Here is an 8,505-nt window from a genome sequence, read left to right on the forward strand (position 1 = left end):
TCTGAGAGGTTAGCAGGCATGCTGTTTGTGAGAGAGGTGAGGGCAAGGAAGAGACAGATTTAACTCTCTTTACATCACCAATTACTTAATATTTTCAGAGTTAATGTTGGCTAAATATTCTATACTTAGAGAAGGCAAAGAAGACTTCCCCCTTCACCCGTATCCTCCCCAGCAGCGATCTGATAAGGGCCAAGTGTAAGATTAAATGTCATTCAACAGGAAAAGCACCCATTGAGTGAGCGCCACATGCTAAAAAAACAAGGCTGACTCAATCTGGAAAGATGGGTGTGGAAGGATAGCAAACGAAAGGGGAAGTCCCGATAGCTGAGGGAAGGCATAACAAAGACACAGAGACAAAACATTGAGATACACGCACAGCTCTGACTCTGCCCCTTTGGGCTCTGTGTCTCAATTTTGCTGTTCTTTTTTCATCTACAGTGCATCTTTTCCTTTGGTTTTGCACTGAATGCTCCCATTCTTCCCCTTCGAGCCCCAGCGCACACACACACACACACACACACACACACACACACACACACACACACACCCCAATGTCAAAAGGCCTAGGATGGGTACCTGACTTGATCTCTCAAGGCTATTTTTCTTACACCATGTTCCCAGAAAAACCCAATGGGTTCTTTCCACAACTTTATATAGAAATAAAAGCCGGGAACTGGTTGCAGATAGAAAAGTTTATTTGTGAAGGGACCAGGTGAGCAGGGAAAGAAGCAGCAAATGGAAAGAACCTCCAGAAAGCCAGAAGGTGGGGTTCCTCTCAAAAGGAGAAGAGGGAGAGATAGCAAAGATTTGAAGAAGGGTCTAGGGCTTTTAGCCTTGCCTGATCCCTCCTTGTTGGGCGGGAACCTACAGGTAAGATGTTCCCCATTGGTGGTCTCTTAACCAGCTTAGAAAATGGGTGGACAAGGTTTGTGTGCCCCACCTGTAAGTGTGGCCAAGACTTCAGCAGGCCTGGATGGTCTTAAACCTGACTATCTCCCCGTGTTACTTTTGAAGTAGAAAAATTCTGGCACAAAAATTAGAGTGCCGGCCAAGGGAAGGGGAGGCAGAGAGGTTTGTGCATTCTCTCCCAGGCTTTAAGCCAGAAGTACAAAAGGAGCTCCAGCAGAACTCTGTGTCTCTGCCTGCTGGCTAGGGCCCTGGTCACGTGCCAGACATGTAAAGAATGTGCTTGCTCAGACTTCTTCACTGATCTGTGAGAAATCAGACTCTTCTTTATTTTTCAAGGATTTGGGGATCCCAACAAAGCAATTTTTTTTTTTTTTATCAGAGATCTAGCTAACAAGAGAACAGGAGACTTACGCTATATTGCATTCTTTAGGAAATGCATTCAATGACTAGAAAAACTTCTGTTGCTCCTTAGATGAAAACAATCACTCTGCATTCACTCTCTTTCCACTGGATTAAGGAGGCGGGTCAGCTGGGCCACTGCCACCATAGCATGTTGATTCAGCTGGGGCCAGTGCTTTGCCCCTGGGCTCGGCAGTGAGGTCACCACAGATCCGTCTTCTCTCCTGCTTCCAACCAGCTGTCTGGCGAGACAGAGCAGAGAGGGACTGTGGGGATGGATAGATGGGTTGTCCTCTCTGGTTTCTACTTTCTCTGAGTTTGGAGCACAGCCGAGACCACATCAGCAATATACAGAAGAGAGAACAGATGTCTCTCATTTGCTTTTTTTTTTTTTTTCATTTTTATTAATGCCCGCTGTAGTCTTAGGAGGAAAGAAAATGAACTGGCAGCTATCCTCAGATCTTGCTTTAGTCAGATGTGATTCAAGTCAAATGAACTCAAGAAAAAGAAGCAGTTTATACATGCAACCAGGTTTACCAGAGCTTCTACTGCGGCTTGAAACCAAATTTCCAATTCGCAAAGCTTTTATTACTGCTGCTGAGTTATTCTTTCTGTTGGTCCTTGGCTTTGTGGCAACAGACTTTTCAGAGGTATCCGGAGAGGAGATGACTAGTAAGGACAGGTTTGTAGACAGCTCTAGTACTCATAAATAAAAGACCATTGAATGATGTTCCAATCTTACATTTCTTAATTGCTTCATTAGTTGTACCACCATACTAGCATATGATGCTCATGACAAGGAAAACTGGGTATGGATAAATGAGAACTCTCTATCTATAACTATACCTATATTTATATCTATATCTAGCTACCTATATACCTTCACTATTTTTTCTGAATCTAAAAATATTCTCAAATTAAAAACTCATTAGAAAACAATCACCAAAGAGATACATTGATATAGCCCATCCCCAAATTATTTTCATTTAGTTGTTGATTGTATGAAAAGAATTTCATTGCTTAAACTGAGATTAAACTTATTTTCATGAAAAATTGACTTAAGAAATAAAAAAAGCTGTTTTTGCTTGCAGAATACATTTTACTAATATAATACAGAAAAGGACCTGACCATCACTATAACTTCATGGTATACAGAGCAAATTTACAAACCAGCCCAAACAAAGTCTTGACAGGAACTCAATCTGTTCACAGTGAACTGATACTCTTGCTGTTGATGAGCCTTTCCACTTTATTCATGAGGTTTGGATCACATCCTATTAAATAATAAGAGACAAATGATATCAGTGCTGGAAATAAAATCTATCTTCCTTGAATCGCAGAGTACCAATCACTTCAAAATACCAACGTAGAGCTTTCCAAAAGCAAATGCTAACCATGGTTTCCCATTGTACATGACTATCTTATTATTTTTTTAAAGATTTATTTATTTTCATTGGAAAGTCAGATGTACAGAGAGGAGGAGAGACAGAGAGGAAGATCTCCCGTCTGATGGTTCACTCCCCAAGTGACCGCAACGGCTGGAGCTGAGCCAATCTGAAGCCGGGAGCCAGGAGCCTCCTCCAGGTCTCCCACGCGAGTGCAGGGTCCCAAGGCTTTGGGCCATCCTCAACTGCTTTCCCAGGTCACAGGCAGGGAGCTGGATGGGAAGCAGGGCTGCCAGGACTATAACCAGCGACCCGTATGGAATCCCAGCGTATGCAAGGTGAGGACTTTAACCACTACACTATCATGCTGGGACCCATAAGTGTATTATTTTTAATATTTAGAATAGACAGAGGTTTCCAGTAAGAGTACAATGTAAATTTTGGCTATGACTTCATTTGCTGCTCTTAGTAACCTTTTGAGATGGATGGGAAAGCCATGACTATGCCCTTTGTGGACGTTTCATGTTCATTAGCTACTCTTACTCATCAGGGTTCTGCATTCTAGTCTGAATATTTAGTATATTAAATACTATCGTGATTTGAAAATATATTAGTTTCATAATGTAGACTTAAACTAAAACTACAACCATCTGGACACTGAAGCTGGGATTCTCGGTGAAAGGTAATAGAAAGGCTCATTCACAAAGGGGATAAAGTTTAGACAGATGTTAAAGGATGGACATTTGCTCCATGTACATGCCATACTCAAGTTCCTTGGTTTGAATCCTGGCTCTAATTTCAATTCCAGATTCCTGTGAATGTGTATCCCAGGAGCTAGTGGGTTAGTGGTTGGGTTCTACCACCCACAGAGTAGATCCCAATTGAGTTCTAGGCTCTTGGCTATGGCTTTGTCCAATCCTGGCTGATGGGGACATTAAGAAAAGTGAATCATCAGATCTTGATCTAGATCCTTCACTCAATCTTTGTCTTTTTGCCTTTTAAATACATTGTAAATTATTAAAATTATACATATAATTTTAATTGTTTTCCCTTTAGCCTAGATGATGTCATCCATTCACAAGGCTTTGTAAACCATTAAAATAGGAGAGTCTTTCACGTTTCTTTCTCTAGGATCAATTCCTCCTGTACCTTCTGACTGATACACTTGTTTGCTCACTTATCAATTGGCTGATTTAAAAAAATGCCAGCTTGGTTTATATTGTCTCAAGGCATGAATGGAACTGGTCTTACAGGTTGAGTCTCCTCATTAGCATCTGTGGATAAGCAAGCTAAGGTAGACAGATTATGCCATTAGCAGATACCAATGGCCTCCATCAGATTGGCTGTGCTGAACCTGCTCTGGTTTATTATTTGTAACATGTGGGGAATGGAATATGGACTGTTCTTAAATCCAAAGCATTGCTATTATTATTATCATTATTATTTTGCATAACAGCCCTCAAAAATCAGATAAATAAACCACGAGTATAAAACCAGAGAACTTGAAATAAATCCAGTTTCTAGTGGGTTAGTCCATGACAGGCATGAAGCCTGTCTACATCAATATTAGCAGAACAGGACAAGAGGTTATCTGATGTTATGCTAATGTGTCAATGCTCAAATAACTGCAAATCACTGTTGTGAAAACAAGAATGAAAGATCTCCCAAAAATTCATGAAATTGTGCTTGAAAGCAATCCATGTTTTTCAAGTGGTTTGTACCAAAATAAAACCATCTCTTATTTCCATTTTTCTAAGAACTTTTGCAATGAACTTCCTATTCTGCTTGATACTTTACAACTGAAATGGTAACTGGACTCTCCTTTTCGTAAAAATGTTTCAAAAATTAAATAATCAGACAAAATGGACATGGACACAGGAAATCCTGCTTAAAATGCCAAATTATTTTCCTATCATGATCTAGCACTCATTAAAAATCTTTATTCTAAAAAAAAAAATCTTCATTCTAACCATAAATGTATGAATGTGTGATTTCACTTTTTTAAAGATTTATAAATTTGTTATTGGAAAGACAGATGTACAAAAGATCAGAAGATGCACAGAGGAAGATCCGTCCACTGGTTCATTCCCTCAAGTGGTCACAATGGCCAGAATTGAGCTGATCCAAAGCCAGGAGCAAGGTTCTCCCACATGGGTGCAGGGTCCCAAGGCCTTAGGCCGTCCTCGACTACTTTCCCAGGCCACCAGCAGGGAGCTGAATGGGAAGCGGAACAGCCGGGATATGAACCAGTGCCCATATGGGATCCCGGCAGGTGCCAGGCAAGGATTTAGCTACCAGACTATAGTGATAAACTTTTATAGACAATACCTCGTAGAAACTCAGTTATAATATTTGTACTCAGAGAAACAGGTTTTCCAAGATTCTTCCTGAGAATATTTACATAATGAAGTTTTTCTTCAGTATTTGTCTACTCTTGTCCTTATTTTTCATAATATTAATATAATATAATATAATATAATATAATATAATATAATATAATATCCTTGTTTCACTGGGACAACATTTCTTCATTTGTCTGAAGATATCGATATTTGGGGAATGCGCACTATAACTCTTAAAAACATAAGACAATTTATTCTAGGTCCCATTATACTTTTCTATTTAGCATTTTGAATTTAAAACAATACATGATGGAAAGCAATATTCCTGGTTTGTTTCAATTGCATATGTTAATTGCAAATCACCTATAAAAACTTGTTGAAAAGAATGAATGAATATTCACTCAGAGAAGGAAAAATGGTTTTAGCATCTAGAGACAGAGTGGAAAAAAACAAACCAGCAATAACCAGCACGAGATTGATTTTATTTTTTCCACTGTTGAACGGTGGTTAAAATTAAAAACTATTTCTGGCTTTTTTTTTTTAAGGTTTATTTATTTTTATTGGAAAGTCAGATATACATAGAGGAAACACAGAAAGATCTTCCGTTTGCTGTTTTACTCCCCTAAGTGGCCACAATGGCAAGAGCTGAGCCAATCCGAAGGTAGGAGCCAGGAGCTTCCTCTGGGTCTTCCACGCAGGTGCAGCAGGGTCCCAAGGTTTGAGCAGTCCTTGGCTGCTTTCCCAGACCACAGGCAGGGAACTGGATGGGAAATGAAGCAGCAGGGACATGAACCAGTACCCGTGTGGGATCCCGGCATGCACAAGGTAAGGACTTTAGCCACTAGGCTACCATACCGGGCCCCTGACTGTTTTTTAAAGTAATAGAATAATAACGAGTTTCGTGTTAACTTTTCTGGCTGCTTTGATTTCATAGAAACACACTGGATTTCATACTAACCGTTTATATCAAACATCATGTTACCCAACACCAACATTGTTGAGATAAGCTATACGTAGACTTCAATGGCAACAAAAGATGATCCCTTAAACGACTATGCACCTGCAAATGTACACAAATAGAGCAAGGAGATGTTGCTGGTCAGTTACCCACAGGCAGCTGTCGTCCGACAGTTGCCCGGATCAAGGTTCATGTACACTCCCAGTGGACCAGGTTGTACTCCTCATGGGTGCCCTGGTGAAGGGTGAGGCCGTTGGGTCCAGTGGGGGTACAGACCCAGAGCACCCTGGAGGTGGTGGACCGCTACCTTGGCCTATGCGCAGAAAGTGGGTGATCAGACTTCGGAAGGTAGCCAAGCCAAACAGGGAAAGACCGTGGGCTTGGCTAGCAGTGGATATAGTACAAGCAGAGCAAGAAGGGCCCTGTGCTAACTCCTACAATCCTCCCTAGCCCAGCCTTCGCTCCTCTAGCCCAGCTGCCTCCTCTGCTCAGAAAACAAAGAAGATCTCAAAATACAAAGTGGCTGGGCCTGGTGCAGCAGTCTGGCGGCTAAAGTCCTCGCCTTTCAAGGGCTGGGATCCCATATGGATGCCCAAGGCTTTGGGACCCAGCACCTCCTTGGGAGACCCAGAAGAAGCTCCTGGCTCCTGTGGCCACTTGGTGAATGAACCAGAAGACGGAAGATCTTTCTCTCTGTAAATCCTTCTCTCTGTAGATCTGCCCTTCCAATAAAAATAATCTTTAAAAAAAAGAAATGCAAAGTGGCTAAATGAGGTAGAAGTGTATTCCTCTTTCATCTTACAGCCTGGCCAGAGTAGACTACCAGCCCAGCTCTACCCCATTGGGTCATTTTAGGGATCCTGGGCTCTCTCTAAGGCCCCAATACTGGTCCCTGTCAGATTAGTGTCACAGCTCAGGTAGGAGGTGTAAAGTAGAAAATAAGGCATTTCTTTTTAAACGAACAAGGCTTGAACTGCACAACATCACATTTACACTGCCGTTTCATTGGTGAGATCTGTGTTCTTGGAACCACCTCCTGCAGTAAGTGAAGCTGAGTGATCGTAGTTCCAGCAAGTGGCAACTACATGGCTATGGAGGGTGGGGGAATGGATGGGGAAGGGACTACCTATATGTGATGATATAGAAACTTTACGTTCTTTTTTTTTTTTTAATTAACTTGGTAGGTATAAAGATGTATACCATGCTTCATGTTGTTTTAAAGAATGAGTGATTTTTGTCCAAGGAATTTATTTCCAACTTAGACACAATATGAAATCACTCTTCTTAAAAATGAACAAAACACACTCCTTGCCTTGTTCTCACCCCACTCCCTTTGTTCTCCCTACCCCTACCCTGTAGGAACCCAGGGATGGAGCACTGAGGCTGTGGGCCAGTGTAACAGATTTGAATGGTCTCTTGCAAAAACCATGACCACAAAAAACAGGAACCTTACAAGCTGTAAGTAGTTAGCAATGAGAATTGAAAAAAGCAACCTCCTTCATGGCAGTGATTATATTATAAAAATAAATTGAAAAATTACAACAAGACCAAAGAAAAAGAAGATTTTTTACAAACACTTGGTCATTTTCAATATCTCTGCAAGAGTAAATAATATAAAACACAAGAAAAGGCTCACGGGACTTGGACAAATAATTGAAAATTGTATTTTCATACTGTGGCTTCAAACACTATCAGTGTATCTTACATTTTGTCTCTGTGAAGTCCTAGGTTTTGGGGGGTGGTCCTGCTACACTTCATAAGAGTATATTGAGGCTGCAAAGACCACAACTAAAATGGACAGCCAAGGTGTGGATACTGATAACGGGCATATTGTGTAAGCAATGCGGCTGTAAGGTGTTTCCTTCCAAGCCTTGCTGCTATGTGAGTGGGCTTCTTTTCACACATTTTAGGGTATGAGTGTTGAGTGATCATTACCAAGTCTGTTCTTTCTGGAGCTGGAGAATCTAACTCAGGACACCAGCAGGAGGACAGTGACCTGAAACTTTGTATGATTTGTTAGAATCTATTTTTAAGGTTTGGCAGAACAAGGTTCTTTGAATATATGAATACTAGAATATTTCCTTTACAGTACTGAACGTAGTTTAACACTGTTTCTTCCATTTCTCATTATTCTCCATAATCAATCATAGCAAGTACTTTCGATATTTCTTTAGAAACTCTCATCTATTTCACCTTTTCGTGAGCGGGTTGGGGCTGTTAGAGTCCAGGCCAGAGCTCCCCTCGCCCGCCCCCCCCCGGACATTAGGGTGCAAGCTAGTCAACCCCCAGAAAACGACAAAGAGTCTTGCTGGTAATGCAAAAAGCAAACAGAGTTCAATGTGCCAGCTTGCTGGGGTCAGATCGTACTTGGGGCACACAGGCCAGCCAAGTGGATCGGACCCCGACTTAACATAAGGCTGGAGATTATATACCCCGTCTTGGCTGTAACATATATCAACGTCAACTCAAAAGTAACAAATTTAGGTGCAAGCAGTCTGTTCCATTCTCACAC

The sequence above is a fragment of the Ochotona curzoniae genome, unplaced genomic scaffold (genome assembly GCF_017591425.1).
Source record: "Ochotona curzoniae isolate NIBS_2020 unplaced genomic scaffold, NIBS_Ocur_1.0 contig_4642, whole genome shotgun sequence".
NCBI classification, from domain to species: domain Eukaryota; kingdom Metazoa; phylum Chordata; class Mammalia; order Lagomorpha; family Ochotonidae; genus Ochotona; species Ochotona curzoniae.